This window comes from Mastomys coucha, unplaced genomic scaffold, assembly GCF_008632895.1.
Source record: "Mastomys coucha isolate ucsf_1 unplaced genomic scaffold, UCSF_Mcou_1 pScaffold18, whole genome shotgun sequence".
NCBI lineage: Eukaryota > Metazoa > Chordata > Mammalia > Rodentia > Muridae > Mastomys > Mastomys coucha.
In genome coordinates this window covers 75,810,706-75,822,482 of record NW_022196900.1, presented here as the reverse complement: position 1 = coordinate 75,822,482, position 11,777 = coordinate 75,810,706, and the positions used below count along the sequence as shown (strand labels likewise).

Here is an 11,777-nt window from a genome sequence, read left to right as displayed (position 1 = left end):
GAATTTGGTATGAGGACTATGAAATTCAGAGGCAAGTGGATGGTTCCAGGTTGGTGTGGCTGTAGACAGGGAGTCTGAAATTCAATGCTATGGTTTATGCTGAAGCTGGGTCTTGAGACTGGAGATCAATTTATATCTGCTAGAATTAGTGTAGATGTTGGGATATTGGTCAGCCTCTGGTTGACCTCAGGTCAGAACTCACGAGAAGAGCAGTGTAGAGATAAAAGTTCATGTGGCGTTTCTGCAAAGCCAGTCCTATCTTGGGTTGCAGAATTATTAGCGTTGGATCAGGTTATTGTACTAAAAGATCATTAAGAAGGGAAGGGTATTGAGGCCAGTGTCTGTACTGTATTAGGGTATGTTCCCCACCTCCTCTGGTGACCCAATCCCAATTTTTCTATTGAAATTGAGAGTTTCTGGGTTGGAACACTCAGCAGTCAAGAGCAGAGGACTCGGGTCTGGTTCCTGGCATCCACATTAGGATCCTCACACCCTCCTGTAACTCCAGCCCCTGCACCCACAGGCACACATGCATATACAAGCACACACACACACACACACACACACACACACAAATAAATAAAAATCCTTTTTAAAAATCAAGGATCCCAGTGGGGGAATGTTCTTGTCTGGGATAGAACTAAAGCAGAAGAGCACAGGAAAGCATTAGGATACAGTGTATGGCAGCTACCTCAGAGTAGGATTTTCTTGGGGGTAAGGGGTCACAATAGCTATTCAGACCAAGGGCTGGGCTGCTATCGATATCAAACTTAGGCTAGGTAGATGTAATGAAGCCATTTAGTGTTAGAATCTGTAACTGGAGTCAAAACACTATAGGCGTTCAGTTAAAAATGACTACTTTTTCTGATTGCTAGGCAAGTCTGGACTCAACACTAGGTTTAAAGGTGGCTCTGGGTTGTATAGGCGGCAGGGGATCCTAGAGAAGTGTTAGGTTCATGTGAGGATTTGGACTTTTGTATCAGAGTTTGGATCTCTCCACACTCATTACTGAGGTTTAAAGCTCCATTTTGGCGTTCCAGGTGGTTTAGACTTGGGGTTGGTCTGCAGCCTCCTTGGGCCTACAGCTCCACTCCTCTACGAGCGAGAGTGCACGAGGGGAGGGGCGGCGCCGGGGACGCGCACGGCAGGGGCAGGGACAGGGACGCGGGCGCGGGCGGGCGGGCGCGCGCCGCTGGAGCTGGCGCGGGAGCGGTGGCGGCGGCGGCAGAGGCGGCGGCTCCGGCTCCGGCTCCGGCTCCTGCTCGGGCGACGGTGGAGGTGGCGGTGGCGGGAGCGGGCGACGGCGGCAGCGGCAGACTGAGAAGGGCGGCCTTAGCGGCTCGAGGGGGGGACATGCAGACCGACGGCCCCCGGAGAGGCGGTGAGTGACCCCCCGAGCCCCCTTCGGGCCCCTCGATGCGCGGCCCTTCCGCGCCATCCCCACCCTGCCCCCGCGTCCGCGGAGCTGAGCCGGGGGCGGGCCCGGGGGCGCCAGGAGGCCGAGCCGCGCCCCCACCTGCCGCGCCCGCGATCTCGACCGAGCCCCCGCCGCACCTGAGCCGCAGCCCGCGCGCCCCCCGTGCAAAGTTTCCCCGCGCCGGTGGGCGCCCCGCTTCCCCACCCGCCACGGTCGCGCTCCGGGGGCGGCCTGCAGCCTCCCCCGCCGGCCCCGGGCGGGTCCAGGCCGCCTCCCCGTCCCACGGCGCCCCCTCCCCGCCGGCGGAAGAGCCGCAGCCGACGCCGGGTCTCGCGGGCAACCGGGCGCACGTGCGGCCCCGGGACGAGCGGGGCGTGAGTTGCGAGCCCCCCCTTCCCTGGTCTCTGTGCGGAGCGCGGGCCGGGGAGGGGCCGGCCGGCCAGTCCCAACCCCCACCCCGAGCAGCGCCCAGGAGAGGCCCCAGAGCGGCTTGTCCCGGGAGGACGGGTGCGCTCGGACCCGCTCCGAAAGTTCACTCAGTCGCCTCCCGGCGTCCCGCCCCGTCCCGTCCCGTTCGGGTGTGCCCGGTCCCCAGTCTCTGCGCCCGCGTCTTCGTCTCGGCGCCTTTCTCGGTTTCCCTAGGTGTCTCCGGCTCCCTGTGTCGCTCACTGCCTCCCGATCTTACTCCCTGCGGTCCCGGCTTGTCCAGGCGTGGGTCTCGCTTCCTTCCCCAATCTCTGTGTTCTCTTCCCGAGTATCGGGTTCTTTCTCCCAGGTCTTCCTGTCCTCTTTCCCCAGGTCTCCGTGTTCCCTCTCCCCAGGTCTCCGTGTTCCCTCTTCCCAGGTTTCCATGTTCCCTCTCCCCGGGTCTCCGTGTTCCCTCTCCTCGGGTCTCCGTGTTCCCTCACCCCGGGTCTCCCTGGGCCTCTGTGCCTGCCTCCATGTCTGTAGCTCCCTCCTTAGGTGTCTCTCTGCTTGGTGTCTCTGAATCCCCCTCTGTCAGGCCCCCTCCCCCACTTCTCTGGAATGCGGCCCCTCTGGTTCTTCTACCCCGGGAGGGGGAGGGGCTAGCCCTTCTCCCCCATTTCACCCCCCCCCTGCAGGGCCCCTGAGTTGGAGCAGGTGGGGTGGGAGCCCTACCTGCCCCGAGCTGTGGAATGGGAGGGAGGACCACCCTGAGAGCAGCCAGGCCGGGCCTAGGGATGCTGGATGACCAAGGGTTGTTGTTGAGGAAAGCTCCACTTGTGCTTCTGAAGGGACCAGCGTGGCATCCTGAGTGACCTGGTGCTGGCTCTGGCCTGGGAGTACGGGGAAGTATTTTATGGTTGGTAGGCCTGGAAAAGGAAGCGCAGTGGTAGTTCCTGGATAAAGGGCCCAGTCTGGGATCCTTTGGGAGGTACCAGGAATCTGATAGGATCCAGAGGAGAGGTCTGACAGGAAATCTGGGGGATTCTGTTTGGCTCCGTATTAACTCTTGCTTCAGGGAGCGTGAAAATCCCTGTTTTTACAGATTATGTGAATCTGCCTAGGGCTCCAACTAGTCCTTAAGAACAAGCCTTCACTCTCAGCTGGGGCTCAGGCCATACACCCCATAGGCCCCACATTCCCCGCTTTCCTTCTGACTCTCGGCTCAACCTCCATTCTGCCAGCGCACTTCACCCTCCCTGCATGGAGGAGCCCTCCTGCAGAAACCTGCTGTGCTTGCACACACCGCACACCTGTGCGCCCTGCACACTTAGTCTTGGGCCTTGTACACATACTTTCTTGCACATTCTAGTTCGGTTTCTTCATGGCTTTGTTTCATTTGAGTTTCAGTGTTCCTCTCCCCATCCTCTAATGGGGACAGTTTTAATAGGATTCTTCTTCCCTCCCTTCTTGCAGCTGCACCCCTTCCCTCTGTCCAGGCCCTTGTGTTTAAGGCTATGGGAAGAGGACTTTAGTTCTGGGTGCTGGAGAAGCAGGTTGCTGGTGTGGGGTGGTAGACTGCAGCAAAGTAAGCTGGCTGGAAACCTTGCCTTGTGAGTTGTATGGATGTGTAGCAAGATACTGTTCCTGGTGTTTCATGCTTTCTCTATTCTTCTACCCAGTACTGGGAGTCAGTTCGAGGTCCTCAGTGGGAGGAGGTAGCCAGCCCCCAGCCTGAACAAACCTCTGTGCTCCAGCGTGCCAGGGCAAGGAGATCTCTATGCGGGTCTTAGGTTCAGTCCCTTGTAGAATGATAATCAAGTGTAGGGTGGGCCTCAGGGCTGCTGTGAGAAGCCAAGAGAACCATGCGGCTGTGCGAGTGAGCAAGCACTTGGTGGGAAAGCAAAGGCGGGTCGGTAACCTGTTATTGATTGCTGCTGTCTGTGTGCCAGGCACAGGGCTAGGCACTTTGTGCCTGGCAGTCTTGCTTCCTGTGAGACTAGCAGCTGTGTAGACAAGGAAGCCTCCCTCAGCAGCTGCTGAGGTGGGAGCGTTAGCCACATAAAGCAACTGTCGCTCCAAGCCGAAGCTGAGAGGATTGGAGCAGTTCCTGTGTGACAGGGCAGTGTTGCAGGTTCAGTGTGAGATGAGTCTCAGAGACTAAGGAAGAAGGGCTCTCTGAAGTGGGCTTTGACAGATCAGTAGGAGTTTGCCAGTTGAAAAAGAGAAAGGATGCTTTGGATGGAGGGAAGAAAATTAATATGAGCAGCGCTGGAAATCATGCAGTGGACGAGCCCTTGCCTAGCATGCTGGAGGCCCTGGATTCAGTTCTCGGCACCGCAAAATTAATTAATTAGTTAATTAAAAAGTTTAGACAGTGTTGAGTAAAGGTCGAGAGATGTTATCTTTTGTGGCGTGTTCAGAGACACAGCGGCTCACAGAGCCTCGAGAGTTCTGTGAGGTACATGTGACTTCTGAAAACCCAGAGGGGAAAGGCCAGTAACTTAAGGTTTGGGTGGAGACCGTGGGTCATGCTACAGCTAGATTGCTTTTCTAGAAGATGGTTCTGGGCTATGGAAAGTTCTGGGTGGAGACAGGATTCCAAGTGAGAAAGATGCTGCATGCAGAAAGTCAGGTGAGAGAAGGCTAGCTTGTCTGGGAGGAGCACCCAGGCCAAGGAGAAAGACAGGACAGGGTGGTTGGTGGGATGTGGAGGTGGGGAGGGGCCCAGGCTTTGCTGAGGTCCCTAAATTAGAGACCTGGGGAGGAAAGGGGAAGGCTAGGTGGATGTTGAGCTCAGGCCCCATGTGTTGTCTTTGAAGCACTTGAGCTTTGGTGAAGGTACAGATCCTACAAGGGGTTTTAGTCTGAAGGTGGTGAGTGTCTAAGCCAAAGAAGGAAACATGAGGGCTAGGAGTGACTTCTCTCAGGCAAGACAGCTGTCAACAGTGGCCAGAAGCCCACATTATCAACAGCTGGAGTTTGACTTGACCTTGAACAACTTGCTAACCATCTCCGAACCTCATTTCTCAAACGGGGGCATGAGAAAACTGCATGCCCCGTAGGGTTGTTAGGCAGATTAAAGGTAAGCACAGAGTGTTTGGGGACAGGGCCTCACGTCCTGTCTCGGAGCTCAGTGGTAGCAGTTGTTTTGATGTTTGTGCTGAAAATAAACTCTTCTTTCCTTCAGAATCTAGTACTAAGTCACAGAGTTGTCTTTGGAAACACACACTGTCCAGGCGAAGGCACACTGCACGGCTGCCCGGGACTGGGGCTTCACAGGTGGGGCGCTCAGCCAGGCAGGGGTCGGGGAGCAGCTATCTTGTCCCCCAGCCTCGAGTTCACTGATGGGACTGTGTTTGCTTTGTACCAGCGTGTTTGACCTTCAGGGCACAGGTAGGTGTGCGAAGGCTGGAGGCAGGGCCCTGGAGAAGAGAGTTCTTGAGCTGGAGGGAGAGGATTCTGAGGAAGGGCAGCTTCCGTGGTTTAATGCCTTCTTCCTCCCAAGATTCTTTGTTCTGCTTTTGCCTCCAAGGTCCAGATGCACCAAATCTCTGCGCTCTGGGTCTGAGGGCTCAGGTTTATTTCCTTGGCTGTGTGTTACAGCTTCTGAGGACTGTTTGTGGTGCAGCCCCAGGGCTGCCTGGAGGCTGCTTCTATCGTCGTCTGTGCTCTGGGTTTCTTCTTGTTCCTGGTCCCACTGGTAGGCCGGGCTTCAGCCTGGCAGGTGAGGCAGAGCCCAAGCCCAGAGGCCAGCCAGGTTGATGCAAGGGCCTTCCTTCTACGTGATCTTGCTCATGGCTGTTACCTAAGCCTGGTTGGAGACCTTTCTGGGTTGAACCCAGCGTGATTCGTCACTGAAGTCCTATCCAGTTAGGCCAAGTCTGTCTTCCAGATGCCTATGCCAGTTTGTTCTCTGGGTAGCCGGCCATCCTGACTGTTCTAGGCTTTGTCCCCTTTTGGGTTTAGAGTCGTTCTGTGGGCTGCTGGTGGTTGACTGAAGGTGACTTGATAGTCTGTGTTGGGGCTGTTTGATCCTGTGCTGGTGGGGTCCAGAGCACTGTTCTAGAATTCTGCCGTGGGCTGTTCTGTGTTCCCCGGGGTCTTGGTAGCCTTGAGGTCCCGTGTGTTTCAGACACCTGTCTCATGGCCGTTATGGATGTATGCCTCCCTTCAGATACGGCTCCTGTTTTAGGTAGGGCCTGTCCCTGTCATCAGGCAGGAGGACCAGTGCTGCTGGCATGGGGTGTGACACCATTCAGTGCCTTGAACACTACTCCTCTGCCTGGGCTCCTGAGCAACGGTGGCACTAACAGCCCCACGGCAAGCATTGTGAGGCTGGGCAGGCATCTCTAGACAAACGGGCCTTTGAGTTTGCAACTCAGAAGCTGGTTTCTCTGGCCAGACCCGCTTGGCAGCCTGCTTGCAGGAGCAATGGCCACTGGGAATGTTGTGGAGAAATGCGGTGGACCAGGGGTGGGCAGTCCATACTGGCGTCCTACGGCTCAGGGCCTTTGGGTCTGGTCTGGCAGGCGGTGGGTGGGTCTGTAGAAGCTGGCTTGGTGAGATCTGGGTGAGGCAGTGTCTTGTTACCTAAGCAGACTCCCTAACTTTCCAAAGGTGACCAGTCTAAAGTGAGGACAAAGGCTAGAGAGACAGTTGAGCAGCTGAGAGCACTGGCTGCTCTTGCAGATGCCTGGGGTTTGGTTCCAAGCACCCATACGGTGGCTCACCACCATCCATAACTCCAGTTCCAGGAGATCTAATGCCCTCTTCTGAACTTGAGCCTCATACACACACACAGATGCTACATATATAATACAGGCCAAATACTCTACACATATATAATACAGGCCAAACACTCATATGCATCAAGTCAATCTTTAAAAAAAAAAAAGAAGGTGAAAGCAAGGACATGTCCTAGGTGTGTGTGGAGGTTGTTAGTCTGTGGACAGTGATGAGCATCAGTCCTAGGCCAGTGAAGAGCAAGGTGGCAGGACTGGAGTTTGGGGTGAGGCCCAGAAGGAGCCTTGAATGGGCCGCAGGATCCTTCCAGTGGGCACTAGCAGAGTAGCTGAGCCAGTGATGAGCTGATGACTAAGCTCTGCCCCACCAGGACCGTGCACAGTGCTAGTGAGAGCTCAGTAATAGTTTTAGAAGGAAGGGGCAGGGCTCTGACACGCCACGTGTGCCAGCGGAGGAGGCATCTTGGGGCACACCTTCATTTTAGAAATTATAGAGAAGCAGAAAGTCAAAAATAAATATTGCTCCTGAAGCTTCTTTGAAGGCTGGTGTATGTACTGGGGCGTGTCCTCCAGGCTGGGCTGTTTCCTGTGAACTCACGTTCTCACCATGTGTTGATCCAGCACCTACTATGTGCTGGGTTCCCGCTGGGCACTGCGGATAGTGAGTGGAGCCAGGCAAGTGTGCCCCAAGTGTCTACTGAGCTTATTTTAGTGACTCAGAGTCATGTCAGTAAATACATTTGTGGCCACCGCTTTGAGGCAAAGTCCAGGCATGTACTTGATGTCATGGAAGACTTCCCTGAGAAGTGTTGGATCTGAACTCTGAGTGGTAACTGGTCAGCATGGGCAGGGCTTCGAGACAGGAGAAAGTAGGGCACGCTGGAAGACTGGAAGAGGGTGCTCTTGTGGCTGGCTAGTGAGAAAGAGAAACCAGCAGATGGGGTTCCAAAGGTGGATGGGTGACTGCTCTCCTCCAAGATCACTGTGGAATTCAGACCCATAATCTGACTTGGCCATGGTTTGAGACTTGGCCTGAGTTGCTCATGCGTATAGGAAAGTAGACAGATGGGCAGGCACATAGTAGGTGCTTAGGGAACATCAAACAAATGCAGTGAAGCAACCAGATGGATATTTTTACTAAATGGGGGTCAGCCGGCACCTACAGAACTGTAACCTGCTTTTATTTTCCTTGCATAAACAGTGAGTTTCAAAAGTCTGTCTCTGTCAGTTTTATATTCTGCTTTGATGAAATTCTTAATGTTTTCTCATCTTTTCGTCCCTGTCCAGGAAGGAGCGGAGGCCCTGGTGCCTTGCCCTCAGTGCTGACTGCCCAGCAAGAGTGACTGGTACAACCAAGCAGAGACCCGGTGAGTGTGCCCCAGAGTGTGGCCAGGGCTGCAGGGGCGGCTGTGGGCCGGGCTGAGTGACTTGGATTTTGCTGTGAGATCCATATAGAGTTGGGGATGGGATGTCCTGTGTACATGTGGCTGAGAGACGCTAGGGTGGTATGAGGGAGAGAAGGGATCTGAGCGTTATTCAGGGAGATTGGAGAGACAGGCCATCGTGAAGGGTGGAAGGTGGGATGTGAAGGAGGGGCGCTGTGGGGGTCAGAGGTGGGTGAGGAGCGATGACGTTCATCAGCTGCCGTAGGTGTGAAATAGGCTTCCAGACGACACCAGAGTCTTCCTGCTTCTCCATTCGCCATGCTTCTGTATGGAAAACAGACTGCCTGTCAACTGAGAAGCATGGGCAGAGGAGCAGGGGACTCAGGGCGGTGGGCTGGAGCTGTCGGGAACAAGGTCAGGGAGTTAGCTGGGTGTCTACATGGTGGGCTTGGATGTGAGGCCGAAGGCTGGAGATGTCTTCCTGAGGGGGCTCGGAAGGACGAAGGTTCCTAAAGCAACAACACCCTTACATTCTTCCAGTTGTCACTTCATTCAGGGAACACTGGCTAGTAGTGCCTCCTGTAAACAAGAGCAACAGACAGAGCACACCCCATGGACATGATTAGATTTGCATTTCAAAGCTGGACAGCAGTAGCACTCACTTTAATCCTAGTACTTATGAGGCAGAGGCAGGCGGATCTCTGAGTTCGAGGCCAGCCTGGTCTACAGAGTGACTTCCAGGACAGCCAGGGCTACACAGAGAAACCCTATCTCAAAAAGCAAGCAAGCAAACAAACAAAAAAGCATTTTAAAAAAAGGAATTATTTTTATCTTATGTGTATGCTTGCCTACATGTGTGTGTATGTATATACCATGTGTATGACTGGCACTGGTGGTGGCAGAAGAGGGGGTCGGATCTATTCCAGAGTGTTGTGAGCCCCTATATGGAGCTGAACCTGGGTTTCCAGCAAGAACTTTAAAGCACTCTTAACTGCTAAGCCATCTCTCCAGCCCCAGGTTTGCATTTTTTGAGAGCTACAGGCGCCATTGGCTTGTGTTCAGGATGAATTAGAGGGAAGTGACGGAAGGCAGCATCCTAGGAGAGGATGGGGAGTAGTTGGGATAGACGAGGGGCAAATTCAAACTCCCCACAAGTTGGGTGTTTGGAATGAAGAAAGGGCCTTCAAAGGTTTGCTAACCTGGATAAAAGGGTGTCCTTGAGCTTGGTGGGCCTTTCTCTGTAAGCTTCTTGAAGGCAAGACCCATGCCTCCTGGCCACCACCCCGTTCATTGAACAGTTCTAGATAGATGGTTAAACAGGAAGCCATGACAAAGATTGATCTGGAGCCAGTGAAGAGGCTCAGCAGGTAAATGTGCTTGCTGCCTGACAGCCCGAGTTCCATTCCCAGAACCCAGTGGTAAACGTGGAAGCAGAGACTTGACTCCACAGAGTTGTCCTCTGACCTCCGCGTAACCACACACAATTATAACAAATACATTTTTTTTTAAAAGAAATGGATCTGGTCTCGATGGAGAGGAATGTAGATGCTGTGAGTGTTCACACTTGGTGAAACGGACAGTAGGGTTATGCAGAAGGACAAAAGGGGGCCGCCATAGGCAGGAAAGGTCAGCCGGGGAGAACAGGGGTAAGGATACCATGCGCCCTTCTGTCTGTCCTCAGGTGAGGGGGCTGATCTGCTTAGAAGTCCAGAAGAGGCTGGGAAAGAAGAGCCCTTTGTGCTCTGGGGTGCTGCTTGTTAATGGCTTGTCTGGAGGGTGGAGATGGGGTATGTATGGGGCCCTCGCTCCTGGAGGCTGAGTTAATTTGGGGGTAGAGAGGGATGCTTTGAGAATTTGTAGACCAGGAAGGTGTTGATGTGAACATCAGGCAGGGTAGGATAGGACTGCCTGTGAATGAAGCTGTAAGTGATTCTTAGGGGACTGGGTTCTAGAGCTAGGTCAGCCTGTAGGCTGAGCGCTTGTCTTCTGTCAGGGTTTCTAGTGCAATACTGTGAATTTTCTAAACAAGGTGATACTTCTTTGTGGGGCTGCCTGATGTTGTAAGATGTCTCAAGTATCCCGGGATTTGTCCCATTAGATGCTAGCTAATACCACCTACCTCTATCCCCAGTCCTAACAATCAAAGATGTCTCCAGACATTACCTCATGTCCTGTTGCAGGGCAGAGCCACCCTGGACTGAGAACCACTGGTTTGTATCACCTCTTGTAATTTCACTAAACTGTATAACCTGGAAATGTAGGGGGAGTCACTCGGAAGATGTGGTTACAGATCACTTGAACCCAGTTCTGAAGTGGATAGTGGCTTGGGCAAGAGAAGGCAGTAAAGATGGTGAACATTAATGTAGGGGATCCCATCACACACCCCCAAGGAGAAGACTGAGGGGTTGTAGCTGTAGAAAGAAACCTATGTTGATTTTTGTCTGTTTCATAACGAGGCCCCTGTTAGGTTCTTGGCTGCGACTCACAGAGATTTTGACACCTGTGGTTTCCCCTTTGACTCCCCAGACATACAGAAGCTGAGGGCTACAAAAGGGGCCTCAGTGTAGTTAGAGGATCCCTGATTCTGGAGTGGGAGGGCATGTTGTTCCTGGCTGTTCACATGGATTCTGGCAGCCCGGCTGGAGGAGGTAAGACGCTCTCAGCTCCTTCCTGCCAGCCAGCTTCTCTGGGCCGGGGTCAAGGATAAGGCTGGGATTTATCCCCATCATAATCCAGCGGTTGGTTTGGTGAGAGTTGGAATCGTGCTGGTTTTCCCTTCTCAAGTATGACAAGGCCCGTTTTCTGCCTCCGCTGCTGCCGCAGTGCCACGCGGTGAACTGTCCAGGACTTGACAAAAAGGCTTGGTTAACTGCTGCCACAGGTTAGAAGGTGAACAGCTCACAGGTCTCCCTGCCCAGTGTGCATCTTGTCGCTCAAGTCCTGGCCCGAGCACACTGTGGAATCCTGGATGCCCCCTCTTCTGCCCATGGCCATGTTTGGTCTCCAGCCTCCTGGGAGCCAGGGTACTGGCCTGAAGAGGAGTGGTGAGGGAGGCTAGAGAAACAGGTGGTATTTGGAGACTAATTAATATTTGTGAATAATAACTCATGCCCACGGGAAACAAATCAATCTGTGTTTGCATATTCATGAGGGGGGCCTTGAGAATGATCCCAGCTGTTTTCCATCCGGAAATCCCTTGGTCCTGGCGTCACATGGTCTCTTGGGGGTCCTCTTTGGCCCTGGCAGGGATGGTTAGGGTGGACCTTCTGGAAGTGACACGCATTTTCCATGAGACACATACACGACTCCTGTGGCTTGGTGTTGTGCCTGCTGAACCCTCTTTCCTCAGAGCAGTGGTTCCCAGGCTCTTCGGTTTCACACACAGTTCAGTTTCCAAAAGTGCTTAGGGCCAGACAGGGGGTTAGCAGTTTTTTTTTTTTTTTTTTTTTTTTTTTTTTATTTTGCCAAGTAAGGACATTATAAAAAAAACAACTGCTATCTGCTGTCCCTATCACTTCATACAAGAAAGGATATTTTAGCACCAAGGACAAAATTTGAGAATAAAGGACATTTCTTCCTGAGAAAGGGCAGTTGGCAGCTTTACAGTGGTGTAGCAAGGAAAAAAGATATATCAAAGCCATCCTGAATGTAGAAAAATTACACTCAATTATATCCTATAATATCATATGCCACGTAATTGTTTTCCTGACCAAGTATGTCAGTTCGGTAGAGCCAGCGGTCCGCAGTGCAATTCACAGATGAGCTTGAGTGCCCTCGGGTTTGGGCCTTGATTCTATCTGAATTGTCCCAGGCACAAACTCACCC

At 53.4% G+C, this 11,777-nt stretch overlaps 1 protein-coding gene across 15 annotated transcripts in view; it reads left to right on the top strand.

Moving 5' to 3' along the window:
- Positions 1-1,179: 1,179 nt before the first annotated feature.
- Positions 1,180-11,777, top strand: part of Ptprf (protein tyrosine phosphatase receptor type F) — an 82,606-nt gene continuing 72,008 nt past the window's right edge. For 14 of the 15 annotated variants that reach the window (XM_031378429.1, XM_031378425.1, XM_031378428.1 and 11 more), the window contains exons 1-2: positions 1,180-1,381; positions 7,855-7,934. The gene's annotated coding sequence lies outside the window, so the exon portion shown is untranslated. The remainder of the gene's footprint in view (positions 1,382-7,854; positions 7,935-11,777) is intronic. The other variant, XM_031378422.1, reaches the window with a different exon arrangement.